Below are 19236 nucleotides of genomic sequence, written 5' to 3'. Positions count from 1 at the left end.
CAGTGGGAGATTAATTGGCAGAATTCAACTGAACAAGCTGTTTCAGTCAGAGATCCCCATGTCAATGATGGGAAGCATCAACTGCATCCGGACATGTGAAGGCATGGGCCAAGGAGCAATGAGCTACTGCTGCAATGCATCTTTCCTTTTCTTTGCTTTGACCATCCACATTGTCTAACACCCTGTAGTCCATAAACACCACTGCTTAAACTCCAAACACAAAATGTTGTAAAGGAGTTTTTATTTACAGCGACAAGAGAACAGAAAAAGTATGAATTAATTGCACAGACAGATTTGTTGGTTTGTTTCTCTTTCATTAATTGATAGATGAAGGAGCCTCTCCGTAGTTATTTAGTAATTCCTGCCTAAGAACTTTTGCGTGTACAAATATGTAATACCATATGTTCCAGATTGTAGTACCCCATATGTAGTACCAGTCACCCTTCTCTCTAATTAGTGAGAACACCACTGGGTCTCTATGTATTCTCTCGACCAGAATGTCCTCATGCGCACGGACAACAAAGTCACACCACTGCAACCCAGTGATGTCAAGCTGACCATGAACTTGCCAGTAGTAGGCATGCTGTCTCTTCAGGGAAGGTTCACTGTTATGCATGTGAACATATTTGCAATCCACAAAACCCTTGTTTCGTTCGGGTTCTTAATCTCAACTAGGCCGAAAGGTGGATGCTCGAGAGTGTCGCAATCCAGGCCATCAGGAGAAGAGGCAACCCAAGCGACGTCAGGATGTATGATGAGGCCACAGGGTGAGAAGTTGACATTCTTCATCTTGCATTAGTCACTGGCTGCTTCCATCTCCAACTCCATTCCCCTCCTCATGTCAGCTGTTGGTGCTGTGCCTTTGAGGATCCTTTCAGCTAGATTGCCTGCGGATGTCAGCCCTCTCACATGGCAAGCCACCCATCTGGGAATAGAAATGCAACTGTGTGGTTGCATAATGCAGTGCCAGCAACACATGAACAGTGATGTGTTATTGTTACTAGCTCAGAGGGCTTCAGTACAACCTACGTGGGGATATAAAAAGAAAATGATTAGACTATAAAATCATTCAACATGTGTCATGACCAGCAAACAGAAGTGACTGGCTCCAACATGCAACAACCATTACATTTATTACAGCAATACGGGTTTAAACTTTTCTATTAAGGCTGTATGCCCTTGTTTAAATTTAATCTGTGTCCAACATAACAGAGTTTACAGAAACAGCAAGGAAGATGACTGAATAATTACTACTCTATGACCAGTTTCATACACATGGGTTAATTCTAGTCCTAGACTAAGCAATGCCTCTTAATGCAGATCTCCATTTGCAGGAACTTCTTAGTCTAAGACTAGGCTTAATTTCTGACTGTGTAACCAGCATGTAGTGTGTCACAAACAACTGACTTTTCACCCTACACTCAAACTGTGTGGTTTCTCATTTTTCCTCATGGAGCTATATGCCCTTATGCTGACCTCTGTCACTTTGTCTCTGTTCGAAACTGTTTTGAATAAAAAGAATGAGCAATCCTAGTTGTTAGCTAGCTACTGTAAAAGGCATGTCTTAAACTACGTTGCAGCTTTGAGTAAATGTCATAGTAGTAAATGTCATAGTTGATGTCATAGTTGATGTCATAGTTGAAAAGGTAGCTGGAGACAAAGTTTGAAAGCTTTTTCCAACTTGGAGGTTGGTGCTTTGCTACTTGTCTTGGCCAGACGATGAACATCCGTCACTGTTATCTTTGGTAGCTCTTGCAAGCACCTTGTGTAAAACAGTGCCATGGTGGGGAAGGGAAGGGGGCGTTGGCTAATTGATAGCCACTTTACTAATTAGCGCGTTAATAGCTAGCTTGCTAAGAGACAAAACATTTTTTTTTACAAAAATCACTAACTGAACAGAATCACAATAAAACGCTATAAAAATATGATTACCTCAGTACATTAATGATGAAACAAGCAACTTCGAGGCTAGTATGGCTACATTCAGGCTGACAGGACATGATTGGGAGAGGAGGCTTTGTATTGGATAGAAAGTTGAGCAGAAGTGGGTGTTGCTACGCTGTGCAAAAGGACTATTGAAATGGATACTTGCATGCTGGAGTCTTTTAAGTTTTAATACACAATAAAAAAAATGTTTAAAGCCACGTTAGACAGAATTACTCTACACATACGGACCAGCTCACAATGACAGACGTGTGCTATATGGCAGACCAATACAATACATCTCTCGGCATGTCCAGCCCACTCAATATCTCAGCCAATCATGGCTAGCGGGAAGGTTGCTGACTTATTCTGTGGCTTAACCAACTAGGCCTCCTAATTTAACCATTTTATTCGTATTTACAGATGGCATACAAGTTTGTTATTAAGGCAGATGAAAGTTCACATGTTCGAGAAGGCAATTCTGTCCCCCCCCCCAAAAACGTAGACCTCGTTTCCTGAAACGGGTCACATACTCCATATATCCATTGATTCTTGAAGAATATAACTTAGAAATCCCTAATGAGCCTAGTTCAACTGTCACACTCCATGAGAACCCAAAATATAACCTTGTTTTATTCCTATGTTTGTAAACATTGTAAATGTAAACCAACACGGTATAGCCTCATAACATGGTTAAAACAAAATACTTTTTATATTGTGGATGGTCAGTCCTTGCATTCATAACTCTATTAATCTGAGAGTGGTTACATTTTTCCAGGCCCATCCATCAGCTTTTTACCAAAACAGAGGCGGGGCAACTGTTTTGTTGTTGTTTCATCTGCAGATTTGCCCTTTAATTAAGCAGCTGCATATTATCAAGATATCAAAGTGTCACCAACAAAAAGGTTAACAAAAGGCCTATAGCAAATGTAGCATATGGCATTCCTTTTTCACATGTAAATAGCACTTTTCAGTAGTGCTCAAAGCATGTGCAGGATTTATTTTTCAACTCGAATAAATGAGCCCAATCAGTCCTCCATGACAACAAAATCATAAACAACAGAGTAAGGCTAGCTAATAAAGTCTTGGGGTCATGCTCAGGTTAAACAATTTGGCTAACCGGTACTTTTGTATTTCAAAGTCCTATTCCTGAAGATCAAGGAGTATAGCATTTATTGGAATGACAGGAATTCTGATAGATGTTGGTTTTTAATGTAAAGATATAATTGAATCGTATTATTACAGTTAGTAGAAAGCGATGGGTTAGAAGAAACCTTTAACATTTAACATCCATATACGGCCGGCTATGGAAACTTTAACATTGTTTTATCCTGCAGTAGATGCCGTTCAATTTGTAACATGTAATCATATTACGTTACTGAGTTTAGTACATTTAGAAAGTAACCTACCTGACCCTGCAGATGGCATACAAGTCTGTTATTAAGTCACATGAAAGTTCACATGTTCCAGAAGGCATTTCTGCCCAAAAACGTATTTTGTTAAAAAAGACATGTTCAAATGCCTCTATTGTGAAGTAGCGACGCGCGACATACGCCTAGTGTCTTGAAACGGGTCACAAATGGATTCCACAACTGAATCCCCGTGAGAGGTAGTCATGGACACCATTCTTTCCGTGGAGACCGTCACACAGGGGGGTTAGAGACAGTTCAACTACTGGTGGTGATGACATAGCATCTTCAAGTTTAATGTTAGTCCTGTGTCTTCATGTTACATGTCAGTTGTTCCCTACACTTTTTATTCCTATAATAATCTTTTTACGCCTTCAAAGTCTATTGTGATAAAAAAGAGCCACTATAACGGACGTTACAAAGAAGCAAGGCAATGTAAGGCACTGGTGAGGAATTCAGTGAACCTTCCATCAGCTAAATATGTAAAATGATTATCTTTTATCACAATGCATTAATGTTGGACAAAAGATGACTTTGCAAAACATAACAAAACTAAAATATTTTCAAGTAACCCATTTGTTCAGCCTGGCCTCAGACATACGAAACATATTATATGTATTTCTGAGCACCTCCAAGACATATAATATGGACTAATGGTGTAGTTACTTTAGACAGAAACCAAACTAGGGTGGTTGGTTGGGGAGTATGGGTAGGCTGATACCGTGACCGTCTAGCAATCCAGAGGTTGTGTATTCGTCTGGGACAACTGTAGCATTATAGATAACCCTTCCCCTAACCCAAATTTTTACCTTAACCCAATTCTTCTAACCTGATATGGAAATTCTCTTTGTCATATCAGTTGTCCTAACCTTTGTTGTTAGTTCTCCTAACCACCGACAGAAATTATCCCTGTAGTTCTCCTTTGTTGCTACGGCCCAACAAGCAACCTTGTCTCAGAGAAAGACGGATAATACTATACATCCTGCAAGATGTAGGATCAGTTATTTGATCCAATTCGTATGCTATTGTATGACCCAGGTAAAATGTGTGCTACTATACAGGCTCCAGAGTGGTGCAGTGGTCTAAGGCACTGCATTTCAGTGCCAGGGGCTTCAATACAGTCCCCGGTTTGAATCCAGGCTGTATCATATTCGGCCGTGATTGGGAGCCCCATAGGGCGGTGCAGAATCAGCCCAGTGTCGTCTGGGTTTGGCTGGAGTAGGCCGTCATTGTGAATAAGAATTTGTTCTTAACTGACTTGCTTAAGTTAAATGTAAAAAATATATATAATAATTTTAATTCGTATGGTATTGTATGACCGCTACTCCATTCGTAATGTAACCAACATAATGTAATATATCATATTATATGGAAACTTACATACCAAATCCTACCAATTGCCCTGAGACCAGGTTGATTTATTTTATACCCCCAACACCCTTTCGAAACCTTGCTCTCCACATCGTTTTAACGTTTTATATCCATTATCTGTCACTGAACTCAAACAAATGGTTGCATTACCAGTCAAATGTTGATTAGTGTTATTGCTCACAGGTGACAGTGCTTATTGATTGGCAAGTAGTAGGGTAGTATTGCTGGTAGTCACTCAGATTTAGTGCTCATTAAATCAAAGAGGAACTGGGAGCATCAAGATGACCGCATTAGAATAAACAAATCAAATCATAGAGACACCATCTGCTCACTCCCCCAAACCATTTACTCATATGAGACAGGTATAGACAGCTGTTGTCCAATAAGGCTGGGTTATTTTCCATTTGCACACACTGATTGCTGCTCATTGCTGTGACTTTTACAGTAACTTGAATCTTCAAATTAAGAAATGATTATAAAATGACAGGGTTAGAATGTCTATTATTGTTAAGCTTACTCCATGTACCTTACCTTGCACGTATGTCAAGAAAGCACAGCAAAGAAAGTATTATGCCTGATAGCTAGGCTAGGATTTTCAAATGTGTATTTTTTTTCCCTTTTGAATGTTTTAAAAAACTTCTGAATCAGACATCTTCAGCCACAATGATCTGTATTTCTGGCTCATTTGTGCACCGTCCATAAATCAGGCACTGTGTGCCCAGAATAGTGGCAATTAAGGAGAGTGGGCACTGACGATATGTTAGTTTGTTTATGGATAAAATGCTGTGTTGGTTTTTGTATGGATGGATCATAAGCTTTTGCATTGAACTGCATGTAAGTTTGATGTGTATGTATGATTTGGGTATAGTCTGGAAACCTGATCAAACAGCTGTATCTAGACTGGGGGGGAAACAATGCGCAAAAAACACAGCTAACTCCTCCATGCTTTTCAAAGAGAGCAACAGGATTTCAGAGTGCCTAGGGTTGTTTTGCACTGTCCATCAGAACATGCGGGTAGGTCAAACTTTTGAGGCATTAACTTAAAGAGATTCTCCCGATCATTTGTGCTTCTTAAACAACCCTCAAACCAACGTTTAGAAGTTGTAGAATGTAAATATCAATGTAAATGCACATTTTTAATTAACCGGATGCTTACTGGGGGTGGGATGATCGAACCCCTAACTTCTTGTTGCACATGCTCTGACCCTCAGCCATACCATACGACAGAGGATTAAGAAAGGAGCACTCCTGGTTAAACAGACTTTGAGACGTACGGCACTAACTCAATCAGTGCTTTCTCTGGTTAAAGGTCTTGGTTATTAGTTCTAAATGAGAGGCATTACATGAAACTCCCCGCGGCCTAATTAAAACAACTCAAATACGTCCAGAGATGTATGCAAGCTGTGTCTGATTGGTTTGGAGTTAGCTACTCTCCCACTGATATCATAAACATGTTCATATTGTACACCGCATTGTGTTAAGCCATTCAGCTCATGTTCCACAGCACAATTTCAATTCTATTTTATGCTTATTGGACTGACTTCTGCTTGATATGAATTTACCCATTCTAAAGAAACTAGATGCACTTTCTGGATGCACTAATAGGTTGGAAGTAATAAGCTCCTGGATACCATTTTAGCATGCCAGTCGTGCGTTATAAAGGTGCATTGCATCAGGCTTTCACATTAGAGGGATCGGTGTTGTAGCTGTAAACAAGCAAACTTTGCTTAGGGCACATGAAAAGGGACCTCGCTGTCATCTAATGTGGGTGGGAAACCACGTTCTATGTTAAGTAAGTGCAAAGCAATATTTGTTTCATGCATGAAAGTACATTTTAGTGGGAAGATGGTTTCTAAGGCGTATTCAGCACAGATGTTACATCCTAAAATGAGCTTGATGATCTCTCCTGTTTTGATAGAAGAATTCAGAGAAGGGGAAAGCACACACAGAGTACCCAGCAAACCGGGAACATTCCCCGGACATTAGCTAACATTCCTAGTTTAGGTTTTGAGCTAACATTAAGATAACTTCCAACAAACATTCAAAGGATCACCCAATTGTTTTGCAAAAGTGTTTGAAATTAAATATCCATGGAATGTTATCCTAACATGAACTAAAATGTTGTTCACAACATCTGTAATACCTACCACAGAACATTCCCCTAAAGTTCTCATTAGGTTGGCAGGGAATGTAATAACACAATGCCCTATTTATGACACATGATGTCCCAATAATGTTCTAAAAACATTTACGATAATGGAAGTAGTTCTGAAAACATTGCTGCAACGTTCTGCTGATATTGATGTGTGCTGTAACATTATATGAAGTTGAAAAACGTTTAAACAAATGTCATCTAAATATGGAAGAACATGGCATTGATATATATCAACAGTATGAAATCAGCCTGTTCCTGTCAGCATTTTTTGTATGCAAAGTATTCATCACTTTTGGTTTCACTCAAAGACAAGAGTATGCTAGAGGGACAGCTTAGTGAGTTTCAGTCATTTGCTGTCAGATAACAAACTGTCTCTTCATTCGGTGAAAACCCGAGTACATTTTATTTGGCTTTAAGTTTAGGCTAGGTAGATCACCAGGCTTCAGAGTCGTGGTTTGGGACAGTGGTTACAGACACAAATGATGTTAATTACTTAGGCTGTGAACTAGACAGGTTTATGACTGGGGAGTGCATAGTGAAGAAACGTATAGCAGAAAGTCACACTTCTCAACAGAAAAGCCACATTTCTAGATAAGGGTACCTTGAAAACACTTTCAGCAGCATCACTATAATTATGCTTGAACGACTTGGTACAGTCGCTCCCCCAAGATCATTAAGAACAAACTACAAATGGCACAGAACCAAATGGTAAGAGTGACACTGATTCTTAGCCCTCGGTCACGTTGGCTCCCCTCAACTCAGAAAAATCCATTGGCTAATGGTTGATAAAAGGGTCATTCAGCTGAAGTTGGGAATGAACCACAAAATCCTACATGGCACAGTGCCCCAGTGTCTGACCAATTTATTTGACTTCTGTTAGGGACTCACATTCTAAAGCCACTAGAGGTAGTGCCACAGACGTTGTGCCATGTTGATTTAAGAGTTGTAGTGGTCAGTATATACGGCAATGGTAGACTTGAACAAGCTCCCGGATGCAATTTAAAACTGTTTCTGCCAGTCATAGCTAGGTTCAAACCCTCCTACAAGGTTTGGATAATGTTGAAATAGCCTCCTAGCCAACTGTAAACCCTTCTGCGCAAGTGAAATGATTTGCTTGGTGTGTATTTTGCTTTTGTATATACACTGCGTGCGGAAAGTATTCAGCCCTCTTGACTTGTTCAAAGAGTCAGACTCCTTTTTTTTGCTACGTTACAGCCTTATTCTAAAATTGATTAAATAAAACATTTTCCTCATCAATCTACACACAATACCACACAATCACAAAGCAAAAACAGGTTTTTAGGAAAATTTAACAACTATATATAAGTTTTTACAACCTTGGAATTGAGCTCAGGTGCATTCTGTTTCCATTGATCATCCTTGATGTTTCTACAACTTGATTGGAGTCCACCTATGATAAATTCAATTGATTGGGCATGATTTGGAAAGGCACACCTGTCTATATAAGGTGCCACAGTTGACAGTGCATATCAGAGCAAAAACCAAGCCATGAGGTCGAAGGAATTGTCTGTAGAGCTCCGAGATAGGATTGTGTCGAGGCACAGATCAGGGGAAGTGTACCAAAACATGTCTGTACATTGAAGGTCCCCAAGAACATAGTGGCCTCCATCATTCTTAAATGGAAGAAGTTTGGAACCACCAAGCCTCTTCTTAGAGCTGGCCGTCCAGCCAAACTGAGCAATCAGGAGATAAGGCCCCTGGTCATGGAGGTGAGTAAGAACCCGATGGTCAATCTGACAGATCTCCAGTTCCTCTGTGAGATGGGAGAACCTTCCAGAAGGAAAATAATCTCTGCAGCACACCACTAATCAGGCCTTTACGGTAAAGTGGCCAGGTGGAAGATACTCCTCAGTAAAAGGCACATGACAGCCCGCTTGGACTTTGCCAAAAGGCACTTAAAAACTCCCAGACCATGAGAAACAAGATTATCTGGTCTGAAGAAACCTACATCAAACTCTTTGGCTTGAATGCCAAGCGTCACGTCTGGAGGAAACCTGGCACCATCCCTACAGTGAAGCCTGGTGGTGGCAGCATCATGCTGCGGGGATGTTTTTTAGAGGCAGGGACTGGGAGACTAGTCAGGATCGAGGGAAATATGAACACAGCAAAGTACAGAGAGATCCTTGATGAAAACCTGCTCCAGAACTCTCTGGACCTCAGACTGGGGCAAAGGTTCACCTTCCAACAGGACAATGACTAACCACAAAGCCAAGACAACGCAGGAGTGGCTTCGTGACAAGTCTCTGAATGTCCTTGAGTGGCCCAGTCAGAGCCCGTACTTGAACCCGATTGAACAGAAGTGGAGGGACCTGAAAATCGCTGTACAGCGACGCTCCCCATCCAACCTGACAGAGCTTGAGAGGTTCTGCAAAGAAGAATGGGAGAAACTCCCCAAATATGGGTATTCCAAGCTTGTTGTGTCATACCCAAGAAGACTCGAGGCTGTAATCGCTGCCAAAGGTGCTTCGACAAAGTATTTAGTAAAGGGTCTGAATAAATGTTCAGATATCTGTTTGTTTTTGTATACATTTGAAAAATGTTAATAAGATAATAATTACAAAAAATATTTGATCCATTTTAGAACTAGGCTGTAACGTGACAAAATGTGGAAAAAGTGTAGGGGTCTTGTCAGGACCCGGTTACGAACCTGGGTCTCCGGAGTGAGAAACAGTCACTTAACCAACTGAGCCACGAATAGTCAGCAGAACCCAGAAGATGAGGCAGACACAGCAGTACTTAAGACGGTGTATTTAATAAAGTAAAAAGGAGAAGTCCTTCAATACAAAAAATGGCAAATCCAAAAGGTAGTAGGAATAGCACAAAAAAGCCTCAAGAGATACTCGAAAACAAAAACAGAATTCCACAAGAGCATCCACCGGAATCGACAAGAATACACAGAACACTAGGGCTGGGTGCTAACATACAAACACAGAGCACAGAACTGAGGGAAACTAAGGGTTTAAATACAATCGGGGAAACGAGGCACAGGTGCAAATAATAATGGGGAACAAGGGAAAAAACATGAGGTCAAAAAGCACAATGGGGGCATCTAGTGACCAAAACCCAGAACAACCCTGGCCAAATCCTGACAGAATCCCCCCCCTAGGAACGGCTCCTGACGTTCCTACCAGCTCTCTCAGGGTGGAGGGCCCTGAACTGACGAATGAGGTCAGGGTCCAGGATGTCTTTGGCAGGAACCCAGGAGCGCTCCTCGGGACCGTAGCCTTCCCAGTCCACCAGATACTGCCAGGACCGCTGCACCCGGCGGGAATCCAGTATCCGATGGACGGTATAAGCCGGCTGGCCTCCAATGACACGAGGCGGAGGGGGAGGTCTGTCTGCCGGGACAAGGGGAGAAAAAACAGATTTTAACAATGAAATGTGAAATGTGGGATTAATCTTAAGGGATCTGGGTAAGTGTAGGCGATAAGAAACTGGGTTAACTCTCCTGGCAACCTTGAAGGGACCGATGTATTTTTGGGACAGCTTGCGAGACTCCACCCGTAGAGGTAAGTCTCTTGTGGAGAGCCAGACTCTCTGGCCGGGGCGCAGGGTAGGCCCGGGACGGCGACGTCTGTTGGCTTGTTGTTGGTACCTCTGTGAGGAACGCATAAGAATAAGACGGGTCTTCCTCCACATAAGCCGACAGCGTCTGACGAACTTCAAGGCTGAAGGCACTCTGACTTCTGCTTCCTGGTCCGGGAACAATGGAGGAGCATAGCCAAACTGACACTCGTGCGGGGACATACCAGTGGAGGAGGAGCGCAAGGTGTTGTGCGCGTATTCGGCCCAAACAATAAAGGATGACCATGTGGACGGGTTGTCACAAGTCATACATCGGAGGGTGGTTTCCAGCTCTTGATTCATCCTCTCTGTTTGGCCGTTGGACTCCGGATGGTACCCTGAAGATAGACTGGCAGAAGCCCCCATGAGTTGGCAGAAGGCCTTCCAAAACCTTGAGGCGAACTGGGGACCTCTGTCAGAAACCATATCTTTAGGAATGCCGAAGACTCGGAACACATGATTAATTACCAACTCAGCCGTTTCCTTGGCAGAAGGTAACTTAGTCAGAGGAACGAACCTGGCCGCCTTTGAAAACCTGTCGATTATGACTAGGATAGTAGTATTGCCATGGGATGGAGGAAGTCCAGTAATAAAGTCCAATGAGATATGGGACCAGGGTCTGTGGGGAACAGGTAAAGGGTGAAGGAGTCCTTGAGGGCGGAGGTGAGAAGATTTGCCCTGGCAGCACACGGGACAGGCATTGACGAAAGTGGCAACGTCTTCTCTTATGGTAGGCCACCAGAACTTACGCTGGATGAACTCCAAGGTGCGACCTACGCCCGGATGACAGGTGAGGCGAGAGGAGTGCCCCCACAGAAGGACCTGAGTCCTCACTGCCTTGGGGACAAACAACCGATTGGCAGGACCTCCTTTCGGGTCCGGTTCGCTAGCTTGAGCACGTCTCACGGTATCCTCAACTTGCCACGAAATCGGAGCCACAATCTTAGCAGCAGGAAGGACAGGCATGTCCGTGTCATCTCGAATGGCAGGAGCGTAGACTCGGGACAGGGCATCCGGTTTGAGATTCTTCGACCCGGGCCGATAGGTGATGATAAACTGGAATCGATTGAAGAAAAAAGACCATCTAGCTTGTCTAGAGTTCAACCGCTTCGCCTGCTGGATATACTCCAGATTTTTGTGGTCCGTAAGCACTTGAAACGGGTGAGAAGCCCCCTCGAGCCAGTGTCTCCATTCCTTCAATGCCATCTTAACCGCTAGGAGTTCACGATCCCCCACATCATAGTTCCTCTCAGTCGGGGTAAGCCGGTGTGAGAAGAAAGCGCACGGATGAAGCTTCTTGTCTTCACCCCTCTGAGACAGGACAGCTCCAACACCAACCTCTGATGCGTCTACCTCCACCACAAATGGTTCATCCGTAGTCGGTACTATCAGGATGGGAGCAGAGAGAACGCGCTGCTTGAGTCCTTGGAAGGCCGTCTCAGCTTCTCTTCCCCATAAAAACCTTGCATTGCCACCCTTGGTTAAAGCTGAGAGAGGGGCTGCCACCAAGCTGAAGTTCTTGATGAACTTGCGGTAAAAGTTTGTGAAGCCCAGGAAACGCTGAACTTCCTTAACGGATTTGGGGGTGGGCCAATCCGCTACCGCCCCTACCTTCCTGGGGTCCATTTGGACTCGACCGGGTTCCACTACAAATCCCAGGAATTGTACTCGGGATGAATGGAATTCACATTTTTCCGGCTTAACGTACAGATGGCTGTCCAGGAGGCGTTTGAGTACTTGTCTGACATGCTTAGTGTGTTCTTGAAGGGAGCTCAAAAAGATGAGGATGTCATCCAAGTAAACGAACACAAATATGTTAAGCATATCCCTAAGCACATCGTTTATGAGCGCTTGGAACACCGCTGGGGTGTTGGTCAGGCCGAAGGGCATCACCAAGTATTCATAGTGACCAGTAGGCGTGTTTAAAGCGGTCTTCCACTCGTCACCAGGTCTGATCCGCACAAGATGGTATGCGTTCCGCAGGTCAAGCTTAGTGAAAACAACTGCTTCCTGGAGCAGCTCGAAGGCTGTGGCCATAAGGGGTAGCGTAATCCACCGTCTTTCTTGGCCACAAAGAAAAACCCTGCTCCCGCCGGGGAGGTGGATGGACGCATGAGGCCTGCTTCCAGAGCGTCCTTGATGTAGGTATCCATAGCAGCTCGTTCGGGTGGAGATAGGAAAAAGATCCGACCCCTGGGGGGGCAAGTGCCCGGAAACAGGTCGATGGGGCAATCGTAAGGTCTATGGGGTGGTAGCATGGTGGCCCTCTGTTTGCTAAACACCAGTTTGAGGTCATGGTAACACTCGGGAACTCGGGTCAGGTCGATGGATTCTAAAGACTCGGGAGTAGAACTCGGGGAATTCTGGAAAATACAAGTAGCTTGGCACGTAGGACCCCACTGCTTGATAGTGCCCACAGACCAGTCGATGTGAGGGTTATGGCTGTGAAGCCAGGGGTATCCAAGGACGAGAGGGAACTCGGAACAGGAGATCAAATGAAAGTTCATCAATTCCTGGTGTTGTGAAACTGAAAGTCGCAAGGAGGTAGTGACATGAGTGACAAGTCCAGATCCCAAAGGGCTTCCATCCAATGTAGTGACCCTCATGGGTTCACTTAGAGGTTCAGAGGGAACGCCATTCTCCTTCGCCCAGACACCATCCATGAAGTTACCTGCGGCTCCAGAGTCTACCAAGGCTTGAAGGTGAAGCTTGTGGTTGTCCCAGGAGAGGGTGACTGGAATGAGCAGACGGGAGTTGGACGGATGGGAGGAGGTTATGTTTCCCGTTACAGTTCCCCCGGTCTGTACGGGACAGAGCGTTTCCCTGGAGCCCGGGACACGTGGAACGGAAATGGCCCGGTTTGCCGCAATATAGACAGCGTCGCTCCCTCATCCGGCGGTCTCTCTCAGCCTGGGAGATGCGTCCAATCTGCATGGGTTCCGATGGAGCCAGCGAGGATAAAGGTGGGGACTCAGAGCTGGGACTGATAGGGGCTAGAGGTCTACGGTTGAGTTCTCTCTCTCTCAGACGCTGGTCAATGCGTGAGGCCAACTTGATCAGGGACTCGAGATTGTCCGGTGGTTCCCGAGTGGCCAGTTCATCTTGGATAGTGTCGGAAAGGCCTTTCAGAAAGCACACCGTGAGCGCCTCGTTGTTCCAGCCACTTGCTGCTGCCACCGTGCGGAACTGGATGGCATAGTCCGTCACGCTGCGCCAACCTTGGTGGAGAGTCAGGAGCTGTTTGGCTGAGTCAGAACCACTGCTTGGGCCTTGAAACACTCGTTTGAATTCCTCAGCAAAGGCAGAGTAGCTGGCACAGCAGGAACTATGGGCATCCCACACAGCAGTAGCCCAGGCCAGGGCTTTTTCCGACAGCAGGGTGATGATATAAGCGATCTTAGACCGGTCGGTGGGAAACGACGAGGGTTGTAGCTCAAAGGAGAGAGAACATTGGGTGAGAAACCCTTTACAAGCACTTGGATCACCTGAGAACCGTTGGGGAGGTGGAAGACGAGGTTCAGCCAGGGGGTTAACTGCCATGGGTACGTGAATCTGAGGTACTGGGACGGGAACTGTTGCCGGGGTAAGACGATCAGATATTTGCTTAATGGAAGTCAGCATCTCCGACAGAAGATGAGAATGTCTAGCCATTAAGGCCTCTTGCTGAACCAGGGCGGCTTCGTGGCGTTGGACAGTCTCCTGGTGGTGGGACAGCATGGCAAAATGGTCCTGGGAACTGGCTGCCTCTGGGTTCATTTTTGGCTCTGTGTTTCTGTCAGGACCTGGTTACGAACCTGGGTCTCCGGAGTGAGAAACAGTCACTTAACCAACTGAGCCACGAATAGTCAGCAGAACCCTGAAGATGAGGCAGACACAGCAGTACTTAAGACGGTGTATTTAATAAAGTAAAAAGGAGAAGTGCTTCAATACAAAAAATGGCAAATCCAAAAGGTGGTAGGAATAGCACAAAAAAGCCTCAAGAGATACTCGAAAACAAAAACAGAATTCCACAAGAGCATCCACCGGAATCGACAAGAATACACAGAACACTAGGGCTGGGTGCTAACATACAAACACAGAGCACAGAACTGAGGGAAACTAAGGGTTTAAATACAAACAGTGGAAAACGAGGCACAGGTGCAAATAATAATGGGGAACAAGGGAAAAAACATGAGGTCAAAAAGCACAATGGGGGCGTCTAGTGACCAAAACCCGGAACAACCCTGGCCAAATCCTGACAGGTCTGAACAGTTTTCGAATGCACTCTATGTACATTTTGGAAGTGTTTGATTGTATGGCACTGGTTTTTGCCCCGCTGCCCTTGACTATAAAGAGGACCTTTTTTTCATTATGTTTATATCCTCAACAGTTTTTGGTATACATCTGTTGCCAGGTGTAACATGTTTAGGTATTTTATATCGTAAAAATAATCTTATTACATCATGGTATTTGTGTAGGGTATTGTCCTAACAAAGTTATAGCTTTTTTTAAACTCTATAAGAACATTGAGGGAATGTTTTGTGCACCCTGATACAAACATTGTAAGAATGTAATCACAACTGGACACATTTTGTGTTTTGGGAACCTACATCTTGTAACGTTCTCACACTTCCCACAATACTAATTGCATGTTTTGGAACTTTGAATTAACAGAAAAAAATGTTATTTGGAAAATGTTGTAACATTAGGGGAATGTTTTATTTCCGCACTGATAAACTCAGCAAAAAAATAATTGTCCTCTCACTGTCAACTGCGTACATTTCCAGAAAACTTAACATGTGTAAATATTTGTCTGAACATAACAAGATTCAACAACTGAGACATAAACTGAACAAGTTCCACAGACATATGGCTAACAGAAATGGAATAATGTGTCCCTGAACAGAAGGGGTGGGTCAAAATCAAAAGTAAGTCAGTATCTGGTGTGGCCACCAGCTGCATTAAGTACTGCAGTGCATCTCCTCCTCGTGGACTGCACAAGATTTTCCGGTTCTTTCTGTGAGATGTTACCCCACTCTTCCATCAAGGCACCTGCAAGTTCCCGGACATTTCTGGGGGGAATGGCACTAGCCCTCATGCTCCGATCCAACAGATCCCAGACGTGCTCAATGGGATTGAGATCCGGGCTCTTCTCTGGCCATGGCAGAACACTGACATTCCTGTCTTGCAGGAAATCATGCACAGAACGAGCAGAATGGCTGGTGGCATTGTCATGCTGGAGGGTCATGTCAGGATGAGCCTGCAGGAAGGGTACCACTTGAGGGAGGAGGATGTCTTCCCTGTAATGCACTGCATTGAGATTGCCTGCAATGACAACAAGCTCAGTGCGATGATGCTATGACACACTGCCCCAGATCAAGACGGACCCTCCACCTCCAAATCGATCCCGCTCCAGAGTACAGGCTTCGGTGTTACGCTCATTCCTTTTCATAAACTCAAATCCGACCATCACCCCTGGTGAGACAAAGCCGTGACTCGCCAGTGAAGAGCACTTTTTGTCAGTCCTGTCTGGTCCAGCGATGTTGGTTTTGTACCCATAGGCAACGTTGTTGCCAGTGATGTCTGGTGAGGACCTGCCTTACAACAGGCCTACAAGCCCTCAGTCCAGCCTCTCTCAGCCTATTGCGGACAACAGTCTGAGCACTGATGGAGGGATTGTGTGTTCCTGGTGTAACTCGGGCAGATGTTGTTGCCATCCTGTACCTGTCCTGCAGGTGTGATGTTCGGATGTACCGATCCTGTGCAGGTGTTGCACGTGGTCTGCCACTGCAAGGACAATCAGCTGTCTGTCCTGTCTCCCTGTAGCACTGTCTTAGGCGTCTCTCAGTACGTACATTGCTATTTATTTCCCTGGCAACATCTGCAGTCCTCATGCCCCCTTGCAGCATGCCTAAGGCATGTTCACGCAGATGAGCAGGGACCCTGGGCATCTTTCTTTTGGTGTTTTTCAAAGTCAGTAGAAAGGTCTCTTTAGTGTCCTAAGTTTTCCTAACTGTGACCTTAATTGCCTACTGTCTGTAAGCTGTTAGTGTCTTAACGACCATTCCACGGGTGCATGTTCAACAATTGTTTATGGTTCATTGAACAAGCATGGGAAACCGTGTTTAAACCCTTTACAATGAAGATCTGTGAAGTTATTTGGATTTTTACAAATTATCTTTGAAAGACAGCGTCCTGAAAAAGGTCTGTTTCTTTTTTTTGCTGAGTTTACAAACATCATAGGTATGTCATCACGACTGGAAAGATTTTGTGTTTGGGAATCTATCTCTTGTAATGTCCCTACCCCGTACTCACAAGATAATTACATGTTTTGAGACATTTAAAAGAACGCAGAAAAAGTTATGTTAACACACTTGCAACATCAGATAATTATTTCTTGTCCCACCACATTGTATATCATCCACACAACTAGACAGCGTTTGTGTTATTAGATCTTTTAGGGGGAATGTTCTTACACCTTTCCCACAACGTAATGCAATATTCTGGGAACATTCAAAGAAGCAGTTTTGGTTTGCTGCGTAGTGACATACTATGTTTATGACTTTTCATACATGAAGTGGACAGCATAAAAGCCCTGAAAAAGGTGATAGCTGCAGCGGGAAGGTGTTTTAATGCTCAATATGTCTGCTTAATAAAAGCTTGAGTTTTTACATTTAAAATCATCTTAAAAGTGGACTGCATGGCATCTTGCCAATCTCAGGGCATTAGAAACGACTGTGAAAATCCATAGGCTATTCGTTCCAGTTACAAACAGTGTGTGAGAGGCTCGGGTTCATGGTGGATCCACTTCTGCTTCGTGTAGCCTCAAGCTTTTACTTCCTTGTTTCATGTGCCCTACTGCTTCTCACCTCTTACCACCATTTAAAGGGATTACAGTGCGAACTGAACAGGGGTACTTGTTAGTCCATTCCCCCACAGAGTCAATCCTCCGTTTCCCAAAGCCTGGGGCTGAAGTGTAATCTTCAGCTTCGCACAGCAAATCACATGGATAGTCTTGAATTGAAAACAATGGATTGAGATAGAGTATGGTGGGTGGAGGGATGAATGCTGATCAGATTAGGGGAAAAGTAAGTAAGTGGAGTAAAATACATCCAACTTTTTAACAAGTTGAGTTACTAAGTGGGAACAGCAAATAATAGAAAGTAGGGATGGTGCCAGGTATCCTCCAGACGTGATGCCTGGCATTCAGGCCAAAGAGTTCAATCTTGGTTTCATCAGACCAGATAATCTTGTTTCTCATGGTTTGAGAGTCCTGAGGTGCCTTTTACTGAGGAGGGGCTTCCATCTTGCCACTCTACCATAAAGGCCTGATTGGTGGAGTGCTGCAGAGATGGTTGTCCTTCTGAAAGGTTCTCGTATCTCCGTAAGAGCAACTCTAGAACTCTGTCAGAGTGACCATCGGGTTCTTGGTCAACTCCCTGACTAAGGCCCTTCTCCCCCGATTGCTCAGTTTGGCCGGGCGGCCAGCTCTAGGAAAAGGCTTGGTGGTTCCAAACTTCTTCCATTTAAGAATGATGGAGGCCACTGCGTTATTGGGGACCTTCAATGCTGCAGAATCTTTTGGGTACCCTTCCACAGATCTGTACCTCGACACAATCCTGTCTCGGAGCTATACAGACATTTCCATCCGACCTCATGGCTTGGTTTTTGCTCTGACATGAACTGTCTGTGGGACCTTATATAGACAGTTATGTGCCTCAACTCATGTTCAATCAATTGAATGTACCACAGGGGTAAGTTGTAGAAACATCTCAAGGATGATCAATGGAAACAGGATGCACCTGAGCTCAATTTCAATTCGTAATGCAAAGAGCCAGGGTATTTCTGTATTTTATTTTTAATACATGTGCAAAAATGTAGGGACAATGCCATGAGTGTGCAAAGCTGTCACAAAAGGCAATGGGTGGTTACTTTGAAGAATGTCAAATCTATTTCGATTTGTTTCACACTTCTTTGGCTACTACATAGTTGTTATGTCTTCACTATTATTATACAATGTAGAAAAAGTACAAATAAAGCAAAACCCTTGAGTGAGTAGGTGTGTCCAAACTTTTGACTGGTACTGTGTGTAAAATGTATTTGTGTGCCAACATAGACTTCATTTACACAAATGTACCTTACTCTTACCCTCAGCTGACTTCTTTCAATTATATTCCCAAGCTTCCTCCCACTCTGAACCAAATCTTCACCTGGCCCAATCCCAACCCATTGCCTCATCCAAAGGAGGGTTGCATTTTGGCAACAATATGATTCATCAGTTGGGGAATGCAAGATAGTCTCTTCACCAGATTGTATTCCAGGTACAATAAAAATCGAGGAAACACATTCACTTCAAAATACAAAGATAAACCAACCAAAAACCAATATATCTGATACCCCACACTGGGCACCCTGCAAACCCACATTGTCTACAGTTGTATCTAGAGCACGCTCTGTTCCTGATCTCCTCTACTCTGAAATGTCTTTGGTATCTGGTTCAAGGCCGAGGAGCCTAAGGGTGAAAGGGGAGGTCTTGTTTTGACACGATGGCTGACTTTGTTCTTACTTATCTCCCTCTTCAAAAGAGAAGAATTATCTAGCTACCCCCATAGTACTGCTGCTACTGCTGCTGCAGACGACACATGCTACACTGTCTGCCCACTAGGCACACCATGTCATTTCAACATAGATAATTTGTTTAGATGTTGATCAATGAGATAATCACCTAATCTTTATCACCTAGATAATCACCCACTCAAAAAGGCAACGGATTTTCCAATGTGTTATCACTATGCTTCCAACCATCTAAAAGCA

The sequence above is a fragment of the Oncorhynchus masou genome, chromosome 31, assembly GCF_036934945.1.
Source record: "Oncorhynchus masou masou isolate Uvic2021 chromosome 31, UVic_Omas_1.1, whole genome shotgun sequence".
NCBI classification, from domain to species: domain Eukaryota; kingdom Metazoa; phylum Chordata; class Actinopteri; order Salmoniformes; family Salmonidae; genus Oncorhynchus; species Oncorhynchus masou.
Note: the sequence above shows the minus strand (reverse complement) of the source record.